Source organism: Petromyzon marinus, chromosome 66 (assembly GCF_048934315.1).
Source record: "Petromyzon marinus isolate PM22_M1 ecotype Great Lakes invasive population chromosome 66, UKy_Petmar_22M1.pri1.0, whole genome shotgun sequence".
Taxonomy (NCBI): domain Eukaryota; kingdom Metazoa; phylum Chordata; class Hyperoartia; order Petromyzontiformes; family Petromyzontidae; genus Petromyzon; species Petromyzon marinus.
The window spans coordinates 10,719,232-10,742,261 of record NC_133732.1 but is presented as its reverse complement, the minus strand read 5'-3'; the positions used below and the strand labels follow the sequence as shown (position 1 = coordinate 10,742,261).

General features: G+C 50.2%; 1 long non-coding RNA gene across 1 annotated transcript; it reads left to right on the top strand.

Moving 5' to 3' along the window:
* Nucleotides 1-17,285: 17,285 nt before the first annotated feature.
* LOC116956675 (uncharacterized) lies at nucleotides 17,286-22,265 on the top strand. The gene is made up of 2 exons (XR_012930360.1): nucleotides 17,286-17,457; nucleotides 20,644-22,265. It is a non-coding gene; the product is annotated as an uncharacterized LOC116956675 (long non-coding RNA).
* Nucleotides 22,266-23,030: the final 765 nt, after the last annotated feature.

Sequence of the window (23,030 nt, the reverse complement as noted above, 5' to 3'; positions counted from 1 at the left end):
GTGGTGGTTGTCTATGTGGTGGTGGTTGTTGTCTATGTGGTGGTGGTTGTTGTTGTCTATGTGGTGGTGGTTGTTGTTGTTGTCTATGTGGCGGGGGTTGTTGTTGTCTATGTGGTGGGGGTTGTTGTTGTTGTCTATGTGGTTGTTGTTGTCTATGTGGTGGTGGTTGTTGTTGTCTATGTGGTGGTGGTTGTCTATGTGGTGGTTGTTGTTGTTGTCTGTGGTGGTTGTTGTCTGTGGTGGTGGTGGTTGTTGTTGTTGTCTATGTGGTTGTTGTTGTCTATGTGGTGGTGGTGGTTGTTGTCTGTGGTGGTGGTGGTTGTTGTTGTCTATGTGGTGGTGGTTGTTGTTGTCTATGTGGTGGTGGTAGTTGTTGTTGTCTATGTGGTGGTTGTTGTCTATGTGGTGGTGGTTGTTGTTGTCTATGTGTTTGTTGTCTATGTGGTGGTGGTTGTTGTCTATGTGGTGGTGGTTGTCTAAGTGGTGGTGGTTGTCTAATTGGTGGTGGTTGTTGTCTATGTGGTGGTGGTTGTGGTTGTCTAAGTGGTGGTGGTTGTCTATGTGGTTGTTGTTGTCTATGTGGTGGTGGTTGTGGTTGTCTAAGTGGTGGTGGTGGTTGTCTAAGTGGTGGTGGTGGTTGTTGTCTATGTGGTGGTTGTCTACGTGGTGGTGGTTGTTGTTGTCTATGTGGTGGTTGTTGTTGTCTATGTGGTGGTGGTTGTTGTTGTTGTCTATGTGGTGGTGGTTGTTGTTGTCTATGTGGTGGTGGTGGTTGTTGTTGTCTATGTGGTGGTGGTGGTTGTTGTCTATGTGGTGGTGGTTGTTGTTGTCTATGTGGTGGTTGTTGTCTAAGTAGTGGTTGTTGTCTAAGTGGTTGTTGTCTATGTGGTGGTGGTTGTTGTTGTTGTCTAAGCGGTGGTTGTTGTTGTCTAAGTAGTGGTTGTTGTCTATGTGGTGGTGGTTGTTGTTGTCTATGTGGTGGTGGTTGTTGTCTATGTGGTGGTGGTTGTTGTTGTCTATGTGGTGGTGGTTGTTGTCTATGTGGTGGTGGTTGTTGTTGTCTAAGTAGTGGTTGTTGTCTATGTGGTGGTGGTTGTTGTTGTTGTCTATGTGGTGGTTGTTGTCTATGTGGTGGTGGTGGTTGTTGTTGTCTATGTGGTGGTGGTGGTTGTTGTTGTTGTCTATGTGGTGGTGGTTGTTGTTGTTGTCTATGTGGTGGTGGTTGTTGCTGTCTATGTGGTGGTGGTGGTTGTTGTTGTTGTCTATGTGGTGGTGGTTGTTGTTGTTGTCTATGTGGTGGTGGTTGTTGTTGTCTATGTGGTGGTGGTGGTTGTTGTTGTCTATGTGGTGGTGGTTGTTGTCTATGTGGTGGTGGTGGTTGTTGTTGTCTATGTGGTGGTTGTTGTTGTCTATGTGGTGGTGGTTGTCTATGTGGTGGTGGTGGTTGTTGTCTATGTGGTGGTGGTGGTTGTTGTTGTCTATGTGGTGGTGGTTGTTGTCTAAGTGGTTGTTGTTGTCTATGTGGTGGTGGTTGTTGTTGTCTATGTGGTGGTGGTTGTTGTCTAGGTGGTGGTTGTTGTCTATGTGGTGGTGGTGGTTGTTGTTGTCTATGTGGTGGTGGTTGTTGTCTAAGTGGTTGTTGTTGTCTATGTGGTGGTGGTTGTTGTTGTCTATGTGGTGGTGGTTGTTGTCTATGTGGTGGTGGTGGTTGTTGTCTATGTGGTGGTGGTTGTTGTCTATGTGGTTGTTGTTGTCTATGTGGTGGTTGTTGTTGTCTATGTGGTGGTGGTTGTTGTTGTTGTCTATGTGGTGGTTGTTGTCTATGTGGTGGTGGTTGTTGTTGTCTATGTGGTGGTTGTTGTTGTCTATGTGGTGGTGGTTGTTGTTGTTGTCTATGTGGTGGTGGTGGTTGTTGTCTATGTGGTGGTGGTTGTTGTCTATGTGGTGGTGGTTGTTGTTGTCTATGTGGTGGTTGTTGTTGTTGTCTATGTGGTGGTGGTGGTTGTTGTCTATGTGGTGGTTGTTGTTGTCTATGTGGTGGTGGTGGTTGTTGTTATCTATGTGGTGGTTGTTGTTGTTGTCTATGTGGTGATGGTTGTTGTCTATGTGGTGGTGGTGGTGGTTGTTGTCTATGTGGTGGTGGTTGTTGTTGTTGTCTATGTGGTGGTGGTTGTTGTCTATGTGGTGGTGGTTGTTGTCTAAGTGGTGGTGGTTGTTGTCTATGTGGTGGTGGTGGTTGTTGTCTATGTGGTGGTGGTGGTGGTTGTTGTCTATGTGGTTGTTGTCTAAGTGGTTGTTGTTGTTGTCTCTCTGGCGGAGCCTGCGGCCTCCTCCCTCCGCGGGTCGCCGACTTCGCCACGCGCGGTTCAGGGCGCGGGGCGCCGAGATGCGGAACAAGACGCAGGCACTGGTGGTGGTGATGGTGGTGTAGTAGAGTCACTGGTGGTGTAGTAGAGTCACTGGTGATGTAGTAGAGTCACTGGTGGTGTAGTAAAGTCAGTGGTGGTGTAGTAGAGTCAGTGGTGGTGTAGTAGAGTCACTGGTGGTGTAGTAAAGTCACTGGTGGTGTAGTAGAGTCAGTGGTGGTGTAGTAGAGTCACTGGTGGTGTAGTAGAGTCACTGGTGGTGTAGTAAAGTCACTGGTGGTGTAGTAGAGTCACTGGTGGTGTAGTAAAGTCAGTGGTGGTGTAGTAGAGTCACTGTGGTGTAGTAAAGTCAGTGGTGGTGGTGTAGTAGAGTCACTGGTGGTTTAGTAGAGTCACTGGTGATGTAGTAGAGTCACTGGTGGTGATGTAGTAGAGTCACTGGTGATGTAGTAGAGTCACTGGTGGTGTAGTAGAGTCACTGGTGGTGGTGATGGTGTAGAGTCACTGGTGGTGTAGTAAAGTCAGTGGTGGTGGTGGTGTAGTAGAGTCACTGGTGGTGTAGTAGAGTCACTGGTGATGTAGTAGAGTCACTGGTGGTGATGTAGTAGAGTCACTGGTGATGTAGTAGAGTCACTGGTGATGTAGTAAAGTCACTGGTGGTGGTGTAGTAGAGTCACTGGTGGTGTAGTAAAGTCAGTGGTGGTGGTGTAGTAGCGTCACTGGTGGTGTAGTAGAGTCAGTGGTGGTGATGTAGTAGAGTCACTGGTGGTGATGTAGTAGAGTCACTGGTGGTGATGTAGAGTCACTGGTGGTGTAGTAGAGTCACTGGTGGTGGTGTAGTAAAGTCAGTGGTGGTGATGTAGTAAAGTTAGTGGTGGTGATGTAGTAAAGTCAGTGGTGGTGATGTAGTAAAGTCAGTGGTGGTGATGTAGTAAATTCAGTGGTGCTGATCTACTAAAGTCAATGGTGGTGGTGTACTCAAGTCATTCGTGGTGGTGGTGGTCTATTGTCATTGGTGGTGGTCTACTAAAGTCCTTGGTGGTGGTGTCCTAAACTCATTGGTGGTGATCTACTAAAGTCATTGGTGGTGGTGATCTAAAGTCATTGGTGGTGGTCGTCTAAAGTAATTGGTGGTGGTGTAATAAAAATCTATGGTGGTGGTCTACTAAAGTCATTGGTGGTGGTGTACTAAAGTCATTGGTGGTTGTGTACTAAAGTCATTGTCGGTGGTGGATCTAAAGCCACTGGTGGTGATGTACTAAAGCCACGAGTGATGTTCTAAAGCCGCTGGCGATGTTCTAAAGCCAACATTGCCACTATTGTCTAAATAAATAAGGGCTTCATGCTGAGGCTTGCAAGGACCAATTTTTGCCTCGAAACAATGCGCCTGATATGGGTGATGCTGAGCAATAGGCGACCGCGTGTCCATGTGGGCGGCAAAGGCAGCCGAGGTCCTCAACAATGGATTGCCTGGTATACAGGAGGGCGTTGGTTTGATCCATGACGCCTGCTGTATATTTGAGGTTTGCGATGTCTCTCTCTCCATGTGATCGCGTGGATATTTTTCTCCGGGTCCTCCAGTTTTTCACCTCCACATTTAGAATCAAAGTACGTTTAGACTATTTTTGGCTGCTGTACATTTCTACGCGATAAGCCACTTCGTTGAGCTGTAATTTGTGGCCAGGTCGCTTCTGAAAAAGTGCTATGTAGCTCAGTGGGCCTTACCTTGTAAAATAAATATTTATAAGGTTCTGTGCTCGCACCAACTTCGCTCTTCAATGTCTATGCCGCTAACCATGTCACCCAAATTTTGTACATGCGGATGACATTGCCCTGGCAATGCAAGCGGCCACTTACAAAGACATCGAATCCACTCTGAACCATGACCTAAGCACCATGGAGGAATATTTCCAGAGATGGAGGCTCCAAGCCAGATCTCCACAAGACTACAACAGCCACTGCATTTCAGCTTGACAACAGCAGCGCCAAGCACAATCTCCCGCAATGCTGTGCGACACGATCCCACTCCGGCCCGCCTCGGAGTGAAGCTGTGACCGTAACAATTAATTTAAACCTTCCACGACCGCCTGAAAAATGTAGCCACCAAGATCCAAACAAGGGCTCGAACCTGGTCCAGAAACTGGCAAGCCACAAGCTTGCGAGCATCAGCACCCTGAGTGCTACGGACGTCAACGATGGCCCTTGTGTACTCTGTAGCCGAGTACTGTGTACCAGCATGGACCAGACGTAGTCACCACTCCACTTGTTGATGCCTACCTGAACACTGCAATGCGGCGGTGTACCACTGGAACTCTCAAGCCGACGCCAACAACCTGGCTGCCCGCGCTGTCACCAAATCTCTCCCCCACAGTGCTGCGGGAAGTCCTGAGAATCGAGGAAGACAGTCGTCCATTTCCATTCATCAGAACCTTAATAACATCCCTCGGCATCGCTTGAAGTCACGCAAGCCATTTTGGTCCCATGTGCTTAACCTTAAACAATGCGAGTTCAACTCCGATGAAGCCTGGAGAGCTGAATGGAGTTCAAAGGAACTCGCAAACGCCACCTTGTTGTGAAAGATCCAACGCAGAAGATCCCTGGGTTTGATATTCCACGAAGCTCACGGTCCACCCTAAATGAGACCCACTGCACAAACCATGCCAGCAGATACCTGATGCACAAATCGAAAATGAAACTCTCTCCAGTAGTAGCAGCATGCGACTGTGGTCGTCCAGAACAGACCATACACAATGTGTAACGACGCAATGCCCGAGACAAATACAAAGGAAACGTCACGGCGATGATGATGAAGCACTACTCCTCTACTCTTGAGGCGGTTGTCTGGCCTTGACCACCTGACATGTGATATTGTAGTCGTTGCTCTGCATCTACATCAGCCATGCAAAATAAGAAGACCACCCAATTATTGAGCCATTCAAGTCAAGTTGTCACGTGAGCAAATATGCTAATTTATCAACGCAGCCGCTGCCTGCCAGAGGAGCTCACTGATGAGAATGTGTCCATCTTTCACAGATTTGTGAGCTTCTCACACAAAATCCAGCCTGGTTAAAGCCAGTATGGATCGTAGGCATGCCAGCCTGAACGTTTCTATCCAGCGAAGATGTCTCATTGGAGGGGCCCACGTTTTACAAGCGAAGGGAGGGGCATGACTGTGGCCGAGAAGATTCGGAGCTTTGTCTGGAGCGACAGACCAGATAGTTTCCGCACAGCGTTACACAGCTGACGAAAATATAATGTCGTTCGACTGATTCAGAGTGAGACCTCTGCAGCCACACCGGAGTTGGTCATAAGCGCACTGCCCAGGTATGGAAACTTCTCCACTCTCTCCACAACTTTCCCATCTTTCGTGGTGAGTTTAGGGGGTGGAATATTGGATGATTCAAAATAGCCAGGCAGGTGCTTAGTTTTGCTGGGGCCGATATTAAGGTCCCACCTCTTAGTGGCATGCTTCAGGTTCAGTAGCAGAACCTCCAGAATGCATCGCTCCCTGTCACCTGTTGTCTTGGAGAGGCCGGTCCACGCTTTTCTGTTATCCCGACTCGACCACTGGTTGGGATACCGAGCAAATTACCGGGACCAGACTCCAGCTTGTTCACAATGCAGCTGCTAGAGTGCTGACACCACGTACACCATTCTGTGAGCACATTACACCCAGGTCCTCTTATCTCTTCATTGGCTTATCGGTCAAATTTTGAGTGGATTTTAAGATACTACGATTGACCTATCAGGCTTTAACAGCGCTCAACCCCCGCATTACTTGCAGGAACTAAAACATTTATAGATTCCATCAAGGTCTTTAAGCGGATTAAATAAACTGCTATTAATCTATACGGCATTAAAAGGACTCACCCCGCATTACCTGCAGGAACTAATACATTTATAGATTCCATCAAGGTCCTTAAGATCTTCCGATCTCCAACTGTTCGGCACTCCCACAGGTCTCGGTGGTTGTGCTCTTTTGGCGATCGGTGCTTTGTTAGCATAGCACCCACAGGCTATGGAACGCCTTGCCACTTGACAAGGCGTTCCATAACTATTTTCAATGAGAATTCCAGATAGATTCAGTGCTCAGTAAAGTTGGAGTAACTTCTGGTACATTCTAGAACTTTTCAGCAATATAAATAGGAGTATAAATACAGGGTCCCTCAGCCCACCAGTTCAGTTTAATTCCAGCTGCCTAAGTGGATACATATATATTTTCTACCTACCACGTCACTCCTACCACGTGACTTTAAAACCAGAGAGTCTGGTTTCGGCCATTTTCGATTAGGCTCCTCCCCCGCCCCACTCTCGCAGCCCCGCCCTCCTGCTCTTTAACCTGTCGTGACGTCATGGGGCATACCAAGGGGGTGCAGTGAGGGAGGGGGGGTTCCAGGTGAGCTTTGTGCGGCCGACGCGGAGCGCCATCCCCCGCGCAAATAAACGAAGGCGACCGTCAGCGGCGTCGTTTCACCCATTACCCTCCGCGCGGGCGAAAGAAAAAAAACACATTTTAGTTTCTTTAAATCGTTTTTAAAAAAAAAAAATTAACTTGAACATCATCGCGATTTTGGGCGAGTCCACGTTAGCCACCCTCGTCCCCTCGTCCACCTGCCGAAACCACCGCCACCGCCACACTCGCGCCATTTTCAATGTTCGACGTTTCCGGAGACATGGCTATCTGTGACGCTCCCGCGGACCGCAGCTTGACTCCAGGTAGCGTCTCTCTCCAACAACTTTGAACGACTTCCTCGTGTTCATTATGACCGTAGTAGTAATAATAATAACAATAAGAGGAGGAGGTTGTTTTTTGTTTCGTTTTGGTGGTGGTGGCGGTGGTGGTGTTAGTGGTGAGATGGCGTGAATGTGGTGTGTGTCGTCAAACCCGCCACCACCCGACACGGCCAGCGAGTGAGGGTTTGTGTCGGGGTACTTTTACAGCTTCACACCTCCCCAGACACGACAACACAACACGCACGGAAACTACATGGGTGGTGGTGGTGGTGTTGGGGGCGAAAGCCTACCACGTCTTAAACTGTTGTTGTTGATGTTGTTGATGATGTTATATTCTTAGTTTTTTCGGTAAAGTCACGTTGAAGAGAAACAACAAAATATATATAAAACAATAAAAAATTCTCACGACGTTTCGACCATAACTCAAACGGTCATCATCAGGTGTGTGAAAACCCTCCCCGTAGAGGCGATTAAATTTTGATTTAAAGCTTTCGTGACTGCAGTAATTCATATTCTTAGTTTTTTCGGTAAAGTCACGTTGAAGAGAAACAACAAAATAACAAAATATATATATATGATGACCGTTTGAGTTATGGTCGAAACGTCGTGAGAATTTTTTTTTATTGTTTTATATATATTTTGTTGTTTCTCTTCAACGTGACTTTACCGAAAAAACTAAGAATATGAATTACTGCAGTCACGAAAGCTTTAAATCAAAAGATGTTGATGTTGTTAATGTTGTTGATGTTGTTACTTGATTTGAAGGTTTTCGTGATTGCAGGAAATGCTCTTTGGTTTTTTTCAGTAAAGCCGAGTAGAAATATTTATTTAATTAAATTTTCTTTTCTACGTGACTTTACCGAAAGCACCACATAGATGTTGTCCTTGTTGATGTTGTTCTTGTTGTTGTTCTTGTTGTTAATGTTCTTGTTGTTAATGTTGTTGATGATGTTGTTGATGTTGTTGTTGATCGGCGGCCCAAGCGAAGTCGGCGGCCCTGTTGTAGGCCCCGGGGGACTTTCACCAGACGCCGTGGCCTGGTGAGGCCTCGTGGTGAGGCCTCGTGGTGAGGCCTCGTGGTGAGGCCTCGTGGTGAGGACTGGTGGTGAGGACTGGTGGTGAGGACTGGTGGTGAGGACTGGTGGTGAGGACTGGTGAGGACTGGTGGTGAGGACTGGTGGTGAGGCCTCGTGGTGAGGCCTCGTGGTGAGGACTGGTGGTGAGGACTGGTGGTGAGGCCTGGTGAGGTCTGGTGGTGAGGACTGGTGGTGAGGACTGGTGAGGACTGGTGGTGAGGACTGGTGGTGAGGACTGGTGGTGAGGACTGGTGGTGAGGTCTGGTGGTGAGGACTGGTGAGGACTGGTGGTGAGGTCTGGTGGTGAGGTCTGGTGGTGAGGTCTGGTGGTGAGGACTGGTGGTGAGGACTGGTGGTGTGGCCTGGTGGTGAGGACTGGTGGTGAGACCTGGTGGTGAGGACTGGTGGTGAGGACTGGTGGTGAGGACTGGTGGTGAGGACTGGTGGTGAGGACTGGTGAGGACTGGTGGTGAGGCCTGGTGGTGAGGACTGGTGGTGAGACCTGGTGGTGAGGACTGGTGGTGAGGACTGGTGGTGAGGACTGGTGGTGAGGACTGGTGGTGAGGCCTGGTGGTGTGGCCTGGTGGTGAGACCTGGTGGTGAGGACTGGTGGTGAGGACTGGTGGTGAGGACTGGTGGTGAGGACTGGTGGTGAGGACTGGTGGTGAGGACTGGTGGTGAGACCTGGTGGTGAGGACTGGTGGTGAGGACTGGTGGTGAGGACTGGTGGTGAGGACTGGTGGTGAGGACTGGTGGTGAGGACTGGTGGTGAGGTCTGGTGGTGAGGACTGGTGAGGACTGGTGGTGAGGACTGGTGGTGAGGTCTGGTGATGAGACCTGGTGGTGAGGACTGGTGGTGAGGACTGGTGGTGAGGACTGGTGGTGTGGCCTGGTGGTGAGGACTGTTGGTGAGGACTGGTGGTGAGGACTGGTGGTGAGGACTGGTGGTGTGGCCTGGTGGTGAGGACTGGTGGTGAGGACTGGTGGTGTGGCCTGGTGGTGAGGACTGGTGGTGAGGACTGGTGGTGAGGACTGGTGGTGAGGACTGGTGGTGAGGCCTGGTGGTGAGGACTGTGGGGAGCGGTAGTGTAGCGCTAACAGCACTTGCCCCTACAGTCTGTTAAGGCTATACGGGGGATCTTTGTCTGTGTGTGTGTAAACACGTGTATGTGTGTGTACACATACACGTGTGTATGTGTGTGTACACACCTGTATGTGTGTACGTACACATACACGTGTGTATGTGTGTGTACACACCTGTATGTGTATGTGTGTGTAAACACCTGTATGTGTGTACGTGTGTGTACACACGTGTATGTGTGTGTGTAAACACGTGTATGTGTGTGTACACACGTGTATGTGTGTGTACACGTGTTTGTGTGTACACGTGTATGTGTGTGTAAACACGTGTACACACACGTGTTTGTGTGTAGACACGTGTATGTATGTGTACACACACGTCTATGTGTGTGTACACGTGTATGTGTGTGTACACGTGTGTGCACGTGTACGTACGTGTGCGTGTGTACGTGTGTGTGCGTGTACGTGTGTGCGCGTGTGTGTACGTGTGCGTGTACGTGTGTGCGCGTGTGTGTACGTGTGTGTACATGTGTGTGTGTGTTTGTGGGGAGCGGTGGTGCAGCGGTTAGCGCGCTGTGCTACGAACCCGGTGACCCGAGTTCGATTCCCGCTCATGGCCAACACCGGTGACGATTGTCTGAACCGGTTCTGGGCCTCCCCTAGGTCGACTCAGCCTCAAATGAGTCCCTGGTGCGGTGCGTAGTAAACATCGCCACTGGGGAGACAAAGGCGGCCGGGCGTGGTGCTGGCCAGCCACACCCGCTCGTGTGCCGTTCCGGCCTTCACAGGTGCTGCTCGCTAACAGCACTTGCCCCTACAGTCTGTCACAGGCTACACGGGGGATCTTTGAGACAAGAGAAGATTGAGGAGGAGGGAGGTTTGTCATGCGAGGAGGAAGACCAGCATTGCACAGCTGTAGAATTCGTGTACGACACAAGCTCCAACCGCGATTGTAAGAAATGCACCTTCACGAAATGAACACCCGAACACACAGACACAGCAACAACAACAACCGCTGCTGCTGCTCCTCTCCACCGAGTTGCTGTGACGTCGCCACGGCGCCCGTGCCAGGCTGGGTGCTGCACGTTGAAGCTACCACGTGAAGTGTCGAAGGCTCAGCTGCTGGGAGGAGGAGGCCACGAGACAGGCCCAGCTGGTGCCCTGGGGATGCCTTGACGGAGATGGCTGGCAGATTCACCACCTGCTGTGATTCTCCCTACTCCGCCTACTCTCGCTGAGCTTTAGCCGCTCCGCTCGTTGTTGTGAGCATCGCTCCTCTGCCCTCCGTTGTTGCTGGAGGGCGACTGCCTCCAGCTGCCCAGCAGCGGCAGCAGCAGCGTCCTTCACGAGCCTCCTCCTCCGCAGAGGCCGATCTCGAGACCACTGATACCGCATCCTTCTGTACCACACAAACAAACGCACAAACAGACACAAATAAATATCCTGCCTGTAAAAAGTGACTGTATCTACCGTAACCGTACTGAACCACTCCAATCTCTGCATCACGGGGTGATGTATATAGGTGCCGTACTTTCATTGTTTACGTTGTATGTAGTGTATAAAGTACCCTACACAATATTTGACGCTTAAGTCAAGCTGCATGGTGCTGCCGATCAGCGGACCTTTGGAACGGTGTTGCCGGATCGGCCCGAGACCGCCGGATAATGTTGGAAGCAGCCGAATAATCGACGATCTACTGTATACGCGCATGTTAATAATGGACAATGTCTTTATGGACGCACGATACTGTTGAGAGTGAGATGAGAGTGCAGTGTGTGAGGGTGCCACCTGACCTACTGATTGTCATCCACAGATTCCACATTTGAGGATCAGCCTCCTGCACTGCCGTTGACGGTAAGCCACCGCTCTTACACCTCTCAACTTTAAACTATTGAATTATAACAAGTTAACATCAATCTAGCCACCGCGGGGCGCTGCGGTGGCTAGGTTGATGTTAACTACCTCGCCGGGTATGCGTGAGGTCCGTGGGTTCGATCCCAACCCTGATGACGCCTGCTGCTGTATATTTAGAGTTCTCCCGGTGGTCGTGTTGATTTTTCTCCGGGTCTTCCGGCTTTTCCCTCCACATTTAGAAACACGCGTTTAGAGTATTTGGCTACTGCTATACATTGATTGTCACATGATGATGATGATGACACTAAGACACTTGGTTGAGCTATCATTTGTGATGGCCAGGTCGCTTCTGAAAAATAGCTACATAGCTCAGTGGGACCTTACACCTGGTAAAATAACATAGAACAAAAACAATAATGGCTGTGTCTTCCTTTATGGCACAAATACAGGAGTTGTGTTAAGATGTTCAAACACCAACTAGACCAATACCAATACCCACCATTCGCCACTAAGTAACAGAGGCGTCACCACTGCGCCTGTGACAGGCCAGGTGCACTTTGAGGCCACGTGAAGTGTCGAAGGCCTGCTGACAGGAGGTCACGTGACAAACGTAGGTGTCCTGGGTTGTCCGACTGAGATTACCGGTAGATGCACCACCTGTACCCCTGCTGTGCCAACTTGCTGCATTTCAGCCGCCCGGTGCTCCACTCGTTGTTGTGAGCTTCGCTCCTCCGCCCTCCACTGCCCAGTAGCAGCAGCGTCCTTCACGAGCCTCCTCCACAGAGTTCCACTCAGCTCCACATCCTCCCGCATCAGTCCATCTCTTCTACAGCCCATGTCCTGCCCGTTTATAATTCTCTGTGGCCAAACAAAAGTTGCTTGGGCATGCGGTAACTGGGCATGCGGTAGCTGGGCATGCGGTAGCTGGGCATGCGGGCTACATGACCCAGCCAAATAGACACACACACACACACCCTATTGCAGGACACACACACCCGTGGTACTTGTGGTATACGCGTTGATACTGTAACAGGCTGTGACTGTAACGCTGACATACTGGATCACGGTGATTCCTCACTTTTTGAGCTCTGTGTTAATACCCTTTCCCGTTCCGATGGCATACACGTACGTCGCGAGCGGCTCATCGTTAATTCTATTTAGAGAGAGGCGTAGCAGCAGCAGTAGCAGCAGTAGCAGCAGCAGCGGCATTTAATTTATAAAGACGTCCTCACTCGCCGCAGAGAGCCATAGCAACACGACCGCTGCCACTCCGCGATAGCCAGCGCTGAAATCTGTGCCACACGCCCCCTCCTGCGCACGGACTTTTGCTTCGGGTTCAGTGCTGATGATCTATGGTACATACGCGTATGGTGAGTACCAACGCCTTTTAAAAATTAAACCAACGGCGTCGCTGCTGCTGCTGCCGTCTCTCTTATTAAAATTAACGACGAGCCGCTTTGCACGTTCCGAGATTCGGTGAACGGGACACCACCCACCCACCCATTCACCCATCCACCCACCCATCCTTCACCCTTCACCCACCCTTCACCCATCCACCACCCACCCATTCATCCACCCACCCATTCACCAACCTCCCCACCCTTCACCCACCCACCCTTCACCCACCCACCCTTCACCCACCCACCCACCCTTCACCCACCCACCCTCCACCCATTCACCCACCCATTCATCCACCCACCCATTCACCAACCTCCCCACCCACCCTCTACCCATCCACCCACCCACCCACCTTCCCCCCCACCTACCCAAAACTATATGAGCACGTGGTGTTTCTTTTAAAGGTGGAGGTCAAAACCGGAGGGCCCGGAGAAAAATCCACGTGGCCACTGCGGGCGAAGAGATCGCGCGCCCTCCGTAAGGGTCCGAGATCGAAGCCACGACCTCGTGCGCACCTCCAGGTGAGGAAGATAACGTCACCGGGGTGCCCCCCGAGCGGGGGGACTTCGTGCAAACGCCGCCACCGTTGCCAGCCGCGCTAATCGGAGGTGCCAGGTTGAAGGACACCAGCGGACGTGTGGTGCGCATTACGAGTTGAAATTACTTGCGAAAATTATGCTACGTAAAGGTCTTCGTCTGATAATGACATAAAACTGGTGGCATCACAATGAACATTGAACAAGCAACGTGTACGATTCATAAAGTCGAAAAATTGCGCATTCTGTTTACCCTGTGCCATGTTTAGGACTATCTGAAGATCGTCATTTTCTTTCTCTGCCCGATTCTCTTCTTCCAGCTTGGCAAGTAAAACTGCGCACACAGAGACCCACAGACTAACCACGTAGAGACCCACAGACTCGCCACACAGAGACCCACAGGCTTCCCACACAGACCCAGTGATTCTCAGAGCTACTTGTCCTGGCGTCTTGTGCTCCAGGTAGGGCCTCCCCTGGTGAACTGGCCTAGAGGGAAGGTTCCAGACAAATAACGGTCCAAAACAAAAGGCCCCTATGAATGTTTCAGAAGTATAAAAACAAATGGGAGAACCTCACCCGGACCAGGCAAACCGGGACACGCCCCTCCCCCCCCCCCCCCCCCCCAGGAGCCAGGCCTGGGGGCGGTGTTTGCCTGCAAGTGGCTGGCGGAGCCACGTAACTCAGTCGGGCCCAGCCCGAAATGGCTACGTGATGCCATCCTGTTGTTATATATATTGTGATAAAAAAATGAATGAAAAATGTGAAATCATTAAATTAAAATAAAATTGTGAACATTTATGTTAAATGTGTTAATCATTCATCCATAATACAGGTTTTTTTGGGTTAGATCGCGTAAATATATAAATGTGTCGTTAAACCTGCCACCACACCAACACAGCAAATCAGTAAGGTTTGTCACGTAAACAATTCGTTACTAGTACAACACACCAGTGTGCTGGAGAGCAAAGCCACGACATTTACAATCTGAGTACGACGCTTTGCGAGTAATTACAACTAGCTTCATCAGGCGACAAGCCAGATTTGTGGAGAAGTCCACCTGTTTCGTTCCTTAAATAGAGGCGTAGTAGATGTGATGAAAACACTTGTGCGCTATTCTTGTGCGAAGTGGTGGTGGGGGGGGGATTAATGAATCATCCTACAAAATTATGCGAGCCCATTGTTCTTATGCTTCATGTCTTGTCTCTTTGCCCTGTATTTGTCCTCGGGTGGGCAGTGAGTTTATAGTGTTTTGCTATGGGTCCTCCCGTAAATTTCTCTCTCAGAAATGTCCCCTGGGTCACTCCTTGACCATGCAAGAGTTCTTCCTCTATGGCCTGTCATGAACGTGTTCCTCCTTTGCTACGCAAGTTAGGTTAATTCCTGGGGAAGCAAAATACAGTACGGCTTCAAGGCCCTCCTCAGCTCTGGTTATTCTCATCACGCCCATCTGATCGATGTCTCTTGCGTTCTGTTAACCGCTTCTCATTCTGGTGCTGGTTTGGCTTTGTCTGCTGGTTTGGCTTTGTCATCTGGTTTTCACGACTTTCGGCATACAGGGGACCCATATTTGTCTACCAGGAGCCATTACTGTTCCGTGGAAGTGAAGCGAGAACAAAGCTCTCGGCTTACAGGTCGATCTACGTTCCCACCCTCGCCTATGGTCATGAGCTTTGGGTAATGACCGAAAGGATGAGATTGCGGCTACGAGTGGCCAAAATGAGGTTTCTCCGCAGGGTTGCCGGGCTCACTACTCTCCGTGATTGGGTGAAGAGCTTGGTAATCTGGGAGAGCCTCAGAGTTGAGCCACTGTTCCTCTGGATCGAGAGGAGGCAGTTGAGGTGGTTTGGGCACCCGGTAAGAATGCCCCTTGGTAGTCTCCCCCTGGAACTCTACTGGGCAGCACGTCCCACTGGGAGAAAACCCCTGGGCCGGCCCAGGACACACTGGTAGGACTATGTCGCTTGGCTGGCCTGGGAGCGCCTGTGAATTTCCCAGGAAGAGCTAGAGTCTGTAGACAGGGAAAGGGAGGTCTGTACCGCCCTACTCAAACATGCTGCCGCCATAACCCTCACCAGGGCAAGCGGATTGAGAAACAAACAAACGAATGAACATTTATATTAATGCGATCTAAACCCAACAAAACAAAATCCCCTTTATTATGGATAGATGCCCTTTTAGGCTACCACGTGAAGCTTCAAAGGCTCGCCGCTGGCAGGAGGAGGTCACAGGACAGACCTCCTGCAGGTGCCGTGGGTTTGGCCGACCGAGACGAATACTGGCAGATGCACCAGCTGCGATTCCCACTGTGTTGACTACCCACACATACAAAGGTTCCCCCATGTGGCTGGAGGGTGACTGCCTCCAACTTTCTAGTAGCGTTCATCACGAGCCTCCTCCGCAGAGGCCGATCTTGACAACGCTGGTACCAGTCATTAGCAAGTCCACTCAGCTCCACATCTTCCCGTACTGCATCAGCCCATCTCTTCTCCAGCCCATGTCCTGTCTGTTTATATCCCTCTGTGGCCAAACAAAAGTTGCTTTGGCATGCGGTAGCTGGGCATGCGGACGCTGGGCATGCGGGCTACATAACCCAGCCAAATAGACACACACACCCTATTGCAGGACATCATGATGGTCTGCATTAACCACACACACACACGTGGTACTTGTGGTTAATTAATGAATAACAATATTACGTTGTGTAGTTTCTGTGAGCGTTGGCGAGGCCTTGGTCCACCAGTGGATAAAGATCATGGCTCTTGATGATCATGTCGGTGACATCTTTTAAATAAAAAAAAACATTCCTAATGAAATATCTTTCCAGTTGGCGACACTGCTGCCAACGCCACCGAACCTTCGCCGTTGCAACATCTTCTAGCCCAAGGACAAGTTGATGGCATCAACTGGAGCTGTCCCAACGATGAGACGAGCACGATCCTCGTCCGCAGAGACGACAAATTGCTGGTAAGTCGCACAAACAGGGGCCGTCTGGGAGACGCTGACCCAGTATCCGTACTCTGCTCCCCCTGGCTCTCTTTCTCTCTGTCTCTCTCCATTCACAATCCCCAGCTGTCTCTCTGTCTGTCTCTCTCAGTCTCTCTCTGTGTATGCCACTTTGTTTCTCTGTCTCTGTCTGACTCTCTGTCTTTCTCTGTCTCTCTGTCTCTCTCAGTCTCTCTCTGTGTATGCCACTCTTTGTTTCTCTCTCTATCTGTCTCTGTCTGACTCTCTCTGTCTTTCTCTCTCTGTCTTTCTCTCTCTGTCTGTCTCTCTCAGTCTGACTCTCTCTGTCTTTCTCTGTCTCTCTGTCTCTCTCAGTCTCTCTCTGTGTATGCCACTCTTTGTTTCTCTCTCTATCTGTCTCTGTCTGACTCTCTCTGTCTTTCTCTCTCTGGCTGTCTGTCTGTCTGTCTCTCTCAGTCTCTCTCTGTGTATGCCACTCTTTGTTTCTCTCTCTATCTGTCTCTGTCTGACTCTCTCTGTCTTTCTCTCTCTGTCTGTCTGTCTCTCTCAGTCTCTCTCTGTGTATGCCACTCTTTGTTTCTCTCTCTATCTGTCTCTGTCTGACTCTCTCTGTCTTTCTCTCTCTGGCTGTCTGTCTGTCTCTCTCAGTCTCTCTCTCTGTGTATGCCACTCTCTGTTTCTCTCTCTATCTCTCTGTCTGACTCTCTCTGTCTTTCTCTGTCTGTCTCTCTCTGTGTCTGTCTGTCTCTCTCTGTCTCTTTCTCTGTCTCTCCTTGTCTCCTTGTCTCTCTCCGTCTGTCTCCTTGCCTCTCTCTGTCTCTCTGTGCCTTTGCATCTCCTAGTTTAATAATGGGAGTAGCCTGATGAAATGAAATAATCGTGGGAGAAGTGCAGGACGTATGGACAGCAATACGATGCAGGCAACGACAGAAAACGAGCAACAGTGCGATACGGCACTGAGAGAAAATGGTAGTGGAGGCTACAACTATTTACGGCAATGGGATTTTCTAAATTGATTTGATAGTTGATTTTATCATTGATTTGATCGTTTATTTTATCGTTGATTTTTTTTTGGGGGGGGGGGGGGAATTGTTCACACGGAAAACGGAAAACCGGGGGTCACGGATCGTTCTGGGGAACCTAACCCTTAACCCGGGGACTGCTCGTATTGGTTTTCCACGTCACGTGTCTCTCCGTTGTTGCGTGCGGACGCGTTTCCTCCCATTGCCGCCTTGCAGGTGGAATATTGGACTTCGGGTGAAACGTTCAACTTGTCTGAAACGTTCAACTTGTCGTACAATGACACCTCGTTGAAAATCGTGGACTGGGACTGGTCTGTGCCAAGCGGCACGTTGTTGTGGATACGGAGCCCGGAGGACGGCGTTTACTCGGTAGAGGCTCGAGGACTGAATGAAGACCGCAACACCTGCATCATCGCCATCTTTACAGGTGTGCGTGCGAGTGTCATTGTGCGTGCGACTGTCATTGTGCGTGCGAGTGTCAATGTGTGTGAGACTGTCATTGTGTGTGCGACTGTCATTGTGTGTTCGAGTGTCAATGTGTGTGAGACTGTCATTGTGCGTGCGAGTGTCATTGTGCGTGCGAGTGTCATTGTGCGTGCGAGTGTCATTGTGTGTGCGAGTGTCATTGTGTGTGCGAGTGTCATTGTGTGTGTGAGTGTCATTGTGTGACTGTCATTGTGTGTGTGACTGTCAATGTGCGTGCGAGTGTCATTGTGTGTGTGAGTGTCATTGTGTGACTGTCATTGTGTGTGTGACTGTCATTGTGTGTGAGACTGTCATTGTGCGTGCGAGTGTCATTGTGCGTGCGAGTGTCATTGTGCGTGCGAGTGTCATTGTGTGTGCGAGTGTCATTGTGTGTGCGAGTGTCATTGTGTGTGTGAGTGTCATTGTGTGACTGTCATTGTGTGTGTGACTGTCAATGTGCGTGCGAGTGTCATTGTGTGTGTGAGTGTCATTGTGTGACTGTCATTGTGTGTGTGACTGTCATTGTGTGTGCGAGTGTCAATGTGCGTGCGAGTGTCAATGTGTGTGCGAGTGTCATTGTGCGTGCGAGTGTCATTGTGTGTGCGAGTCATTGTGTGTGCGACTGTCATTGTATGTGCGAGTGTCATTGTGTGTGCGAGTGTCAATGTGCGTGCGAGTGTCATTGTGCGTGCGAGTGTCATTGTGCGTGCGAGTGTCATTGTGTGTGCGAGTGTCATTGTGCGTGCGAGTGTCATTGTGTGTGCGAGTGTCATTGTGCGTGCGACTGTCATTGTGCGTGCGAGTGTCATTGTGTGTGTGACTGTCATTGTGTGTGCGAGTGTCATTGTATGTGTGACTGTCATTGTGCGTGCGAGTGTCATTGTGTGTGCGAGTGTCATTGTGTGTGCGAGTGTCAATGTGTGTGCGAGTGTCATTGTGTGTGAGACTGTCATTGTGTGTGCGAGTGTCATTGTGAGTGCGAGTGTCATTGTGTGTGCGAGTGTCATTGTGTGTGCGAGTGTCATTGTGTGTGCGAGTGTCAATGTGTGTGCGAGTGTCATTGTGTGTGAGACTGTCATTGTGTGTGCGAGTGTCATTGTGCGTGCGAGTGTCATTGTGTGTGCGAGTGTCATTGTGCGTGCGAGTGTCATTGTGTGTGCGAGTGTCATTGTGCGTGCGACTGTCATTGTGCGTGCGAGTGTCATTGTGTGTGTGACTGTCATTGTGTGTGCGAGTGTCATTGTATGTGTGACTATCATTGTGCGTGCGAGTGTCATTGTGTGTGCGAGTGTCATTGTGTGTGCGAGTGTCAATGTGTGTGCGAGTGTCATTGTGTGTGAGACTGTCATTGTGTGTGCGAGTGTCATTGTGTATGCGAGTGTCATTGTGCGTGCGAGTGTCATTGTGCGTGCGAGTGTCATTGTGTGTGCGAGTGTCATTGTGTGTGCGACTGTCATTGTGTGTGCGAGTGTCATTGTGCGTGCGAGTGTCAATGTGCGTGCGAGTGTCAATGTGTGTGAGACTGTCATTGTGCGTGCGAGTGTCATTGTGTGTGCGAGTGTCATTGTGTGTGCGAGTGTCATTGTGTGTGCGACTGTCATTGTGCGTGCGAGTGTCATTGTGTGTGCGAGTGTCATTGTGCGTGCGAGTGTCAATGTGCGTGCGAGTGTCAATGTGTGTGCGAGTGTCAATGTGTGTGCGAGTGTCATTGTGAGTGCGAGTGTCATTGTGCGTGCGAGTGTCATTGTGCGTGCGAGTGTCAATGTGCGTGCGAGTGTCAATGTGTGTGAGACTGTCATTGTGCGTGCGAGTGTCATTGTGTGTGAGACTGTCATTGTGTGTGAGACTGTCATTGTGCGTGCGAGTGTCATTGTGTGTGCGAGTGTCATTGTGTGTGCGAGTGTCATTGTGTGTGCGACTGTCATTGTGTGTGTGAGTGTCATTGTGTGTGCGAGTGTCATTGTGCGTACGAGTGTCATTGTGCGTGCGACTGTCATTGTGTGTGTGACTGTCATTGTGCGTGCGAGTGTCATTGTGTGTGTGAGTGTCATTGTGTGTGAGACTGTCATTGTGTGTGCGAGTGTCATTGTGTGTGCGAGTGTCATTGTGCGTGTGAGTGTCATTGTGTGTGCGAGTGTCATTGTGTGTGCGAGTGTCATTGTGTGTGCGAGTGTCATTGTGTGTGCGAGTGTCATTGTGTGTGCGAGTGTCAATGTGCGTGCGAGTGTCAATGTGTGTGTGAGTGTCATTGTGTGTGCGAGTGTCATTGTGTGTGCGAGTGTCATTGTGTGTGCGAGTGTCATTGTGTGTGCGAGTGTCAATGTGCGTGCGAGTGTCAATGTGTGTGTGAGTGTCATTGTGCGTGCGAGTGTCATTGTGTGGGGAGCGGCATTGTGTGGGGAGCGTCAATGTGTGGGGAGCGTCAATGTGTGGGGAGCGTCAATGTGTGGGGAGCGTCAATGTGTGGGGAGTGTCAATGTGTGGGGAGCGTCAATGTGTGGGGAGTGTCATTGTGTGTGTGACTGTCATTGTGTGTGTGACTGTCATTGTGCGTGCGAGTGTCATTGTGTGTGTGAGTGTCATTGTGTGTGTGACTGTCATTGTGTGTGTGAGTGTCATTGTGTGTGCGAGTGTCATTGTGTGTGTGAGTGTCATTGTGTGTGTGAGTGTCATTGTGTGGGGAGCGTCAATGTGTGGGGAGCGTCAATGTGTGGGGAGCGTCAATGTGTGGGGAGTGTCAATGTGTGGGGAGTGTCAATGTGTGGGGAGCGTCAATGTGTGGGGAGCGGTAGTGATGGCGGTGAGCGCTGCGCTACGAGCCCGGCAGAGACCCCAGTTGGATTCCCGCTTGCGGCCAACATCAACACCGGTGACGATTATCTGAACCGGTCCCGGGCCTCCCCGAGGTCGACTCAGCCTCAAATGAGTACCTGGTGCGGTGTGTAAACATCGCCACTGGGGAGACAAAGGCGGTCAGGCGTGGTGCTGGCCACCCACCCTATCGCGTGCCATTCCGGCCTTCATAGGTGCTCGCAAACAGCATTTACCCAAACAGTCTGTTTAGGCTACACGGGGTATCTTTGTCTTTTATACGTATGCGTGCGCGTACATTGACACAAGCCTGGTGTTAATCTTCCTGTGTTCACAGCTGCAGCAGAGGCGCCTACAATGCCAGGACCCGTGCAGATTTCATATCCATCAAATGAGACCACCTCCCGTAATGAAACACTGTCGCACGGCGGTTCCCGGTTTGTGCTATTGGTGCCATTGGTGCTATTGGTGCTATTGGTGCCATTGGTGCTATTGGGACTGCTCGTGGGGTACGTCGTGAAGAAGCGTTTATGCTGCAAGCCGGAAACCCAGCGTGAGATTGATGACGATTCGTGCACAACCAATGGCTGTCTGTGGAAAAGCATCGTCGCGTGCATCTGCCCGCGTCACGAATACCAGCAGCCACAGGCCTGAAGTGACGAGCGGAGCGGAATGTTCCACTCCCCCGCCCTCCACCAAACCCCCTCTTTTCACGTCTCAAAATTGCCCTCCTCGTTTTAACATGCGACGCAAACATCGATGCCGTGAAATCGCCTTTCGCCAGTTGCCACAGTTTATTGCTCCCTGGACTGAGGTGCTCCCCCTTCTTCTTCGCTCTGCTGTCCGGATGTGGAGCTGCCTCCCCGATGAGCACATTGTCGGCAAGATCACCGATTCCAGTCTTGAGGCCCTCAAACGCCGAGCTCGCACACACGGGGCACCCCCCCCCCATAACGTTGCCAACCCGCCTTGTAGGGCGACCGAGTCTTTGAGCCGCACTGAACCAATGGCCGCGCCGATTAGACGTACTCATGTCTGAAATGGCTGTGCACCCAATAAAAAAAACGTGCTCGCTATAACAGCACTTGCCCCAACAGTCTGTTTAGTTATAGATTTAAAGCTTTCGTGACTGCTAGGATTCATACTCTTTGGTTCTATTGGGTAAAGTCACGTAGGTGAAAATAAAATAACAGTCTGCTTAGGCTATACGGGGGGATCTTTTGTCTTTTTGTCTAGAAAAAAGAACCGCTACCTCCTTTACGGTTCGTGTATGTAATGTGTGCCGTTGAACGTCTGTCGTGCCGTACAGAGCTAACCGTGCTAAAATCGTAGGTGCGGTGTCGGGCGCTGTCACATCGCTTGGAACGCCATTTTGGAGGGAAGGCGTGACGGGCCGATGCTAATCCGTCGTTTTATCCTCGTGGCGTGCTCGGCCACCAGCAGTGGCTCACGGACGCGCTTGTAAGGGGACCAGCGCGACCCCCCCACATCGTCAAAGAATTGTCCAAAAAGCCACGGAGAAAACACGAGGACAGCCGCCAATTACGTACTCTGGGCCACGAAAACTTCCGTTGGTGGAGCCAACACAGATAACGACTGCGGTTGGCCGTGTGGAATGTCCCAAATGCTCGCTGGGGAGGAGAGGCTGCCATTCCTCTGTCGAGAGCTGGACTGGTACCACCTGGATCTCTGGAATATGTATAGGGCCTGGTGGGCTGACTGGGTCCTGTCACTACGAGGGGGTGGACAGTCTTCCATGCTGGGCACGTGTGGAAAGGCGCTTCAAGGCTCATCGGATTTCTCCTGCTGTCTAAATAAAGATTCTGATTCTAAACTGTGTATCTTTCTGTAACTAGGGAGTCTCTATGCAAGGCTTTATATCTCTGTAACTTTATACATCTTTAAATAACTATGCCACCGTATGTAACTATGGCTATGAAAATAAACTTTTTGAATCTCTGTAACTGTGTGGATTTCTCTAACCCCATTTACCACTGTATTGATCTCCGTTGCACTCTGGATTATTTTTTTTACGTAGCTCGGTAGATCTCTCTGTGACTGTAGATAATCCCCGTGACTATCGCTCTGCGTAATCCTACGGCTGTCGATGTAACTCTATGGATCTCTATGGAACTAACTCTATGCGCATCTATCTAACTCTGAGTCTATGTACCTATAACGCCCTATATGTAACTATGTGGGTCTCTGTGTAACTCTATGGGTCTCTGTGTAACTTTATGGGTCTCTGTGTATCTCTATGGGTCTCTGTGTAACTCTATGGGTGTCTGTGTATCTCTATGGGTGTCTGTGTAACTCTATGGGTCTCTGTGTATCTCTATGGGTCTCTGTGTAACTCTATGGGTCTCTGTGTATCTCTATGGGTCTCTGTGTATCTCTATGGGTCTCTGTGTATCTCTATGGGTCTCTAACTCTATGGGTCTCTAACTCTATGGGTCTCTGTGTATCTCTATGGGTCTCTGTGTATCTCTATGGGTCTCTGTGTATCTCTATGGGTCTGTGTAACTCTATGGGTCTCTGTGTAACTCTATGGGTCTATGTGTATCTCTATGGGTCTCTGTGTATCTCTATGGGTCTCTAACTCTATGGGTCTCTGTGTATCTCTGTGTATCTCTATGGGTCTCTGTGTATCTCTATGGGTCTCTGTGTATCTCTATGGGTCTCTAACTCTATGGGTCTCTGTGTAACTCTATGGGTCTCTGTGTA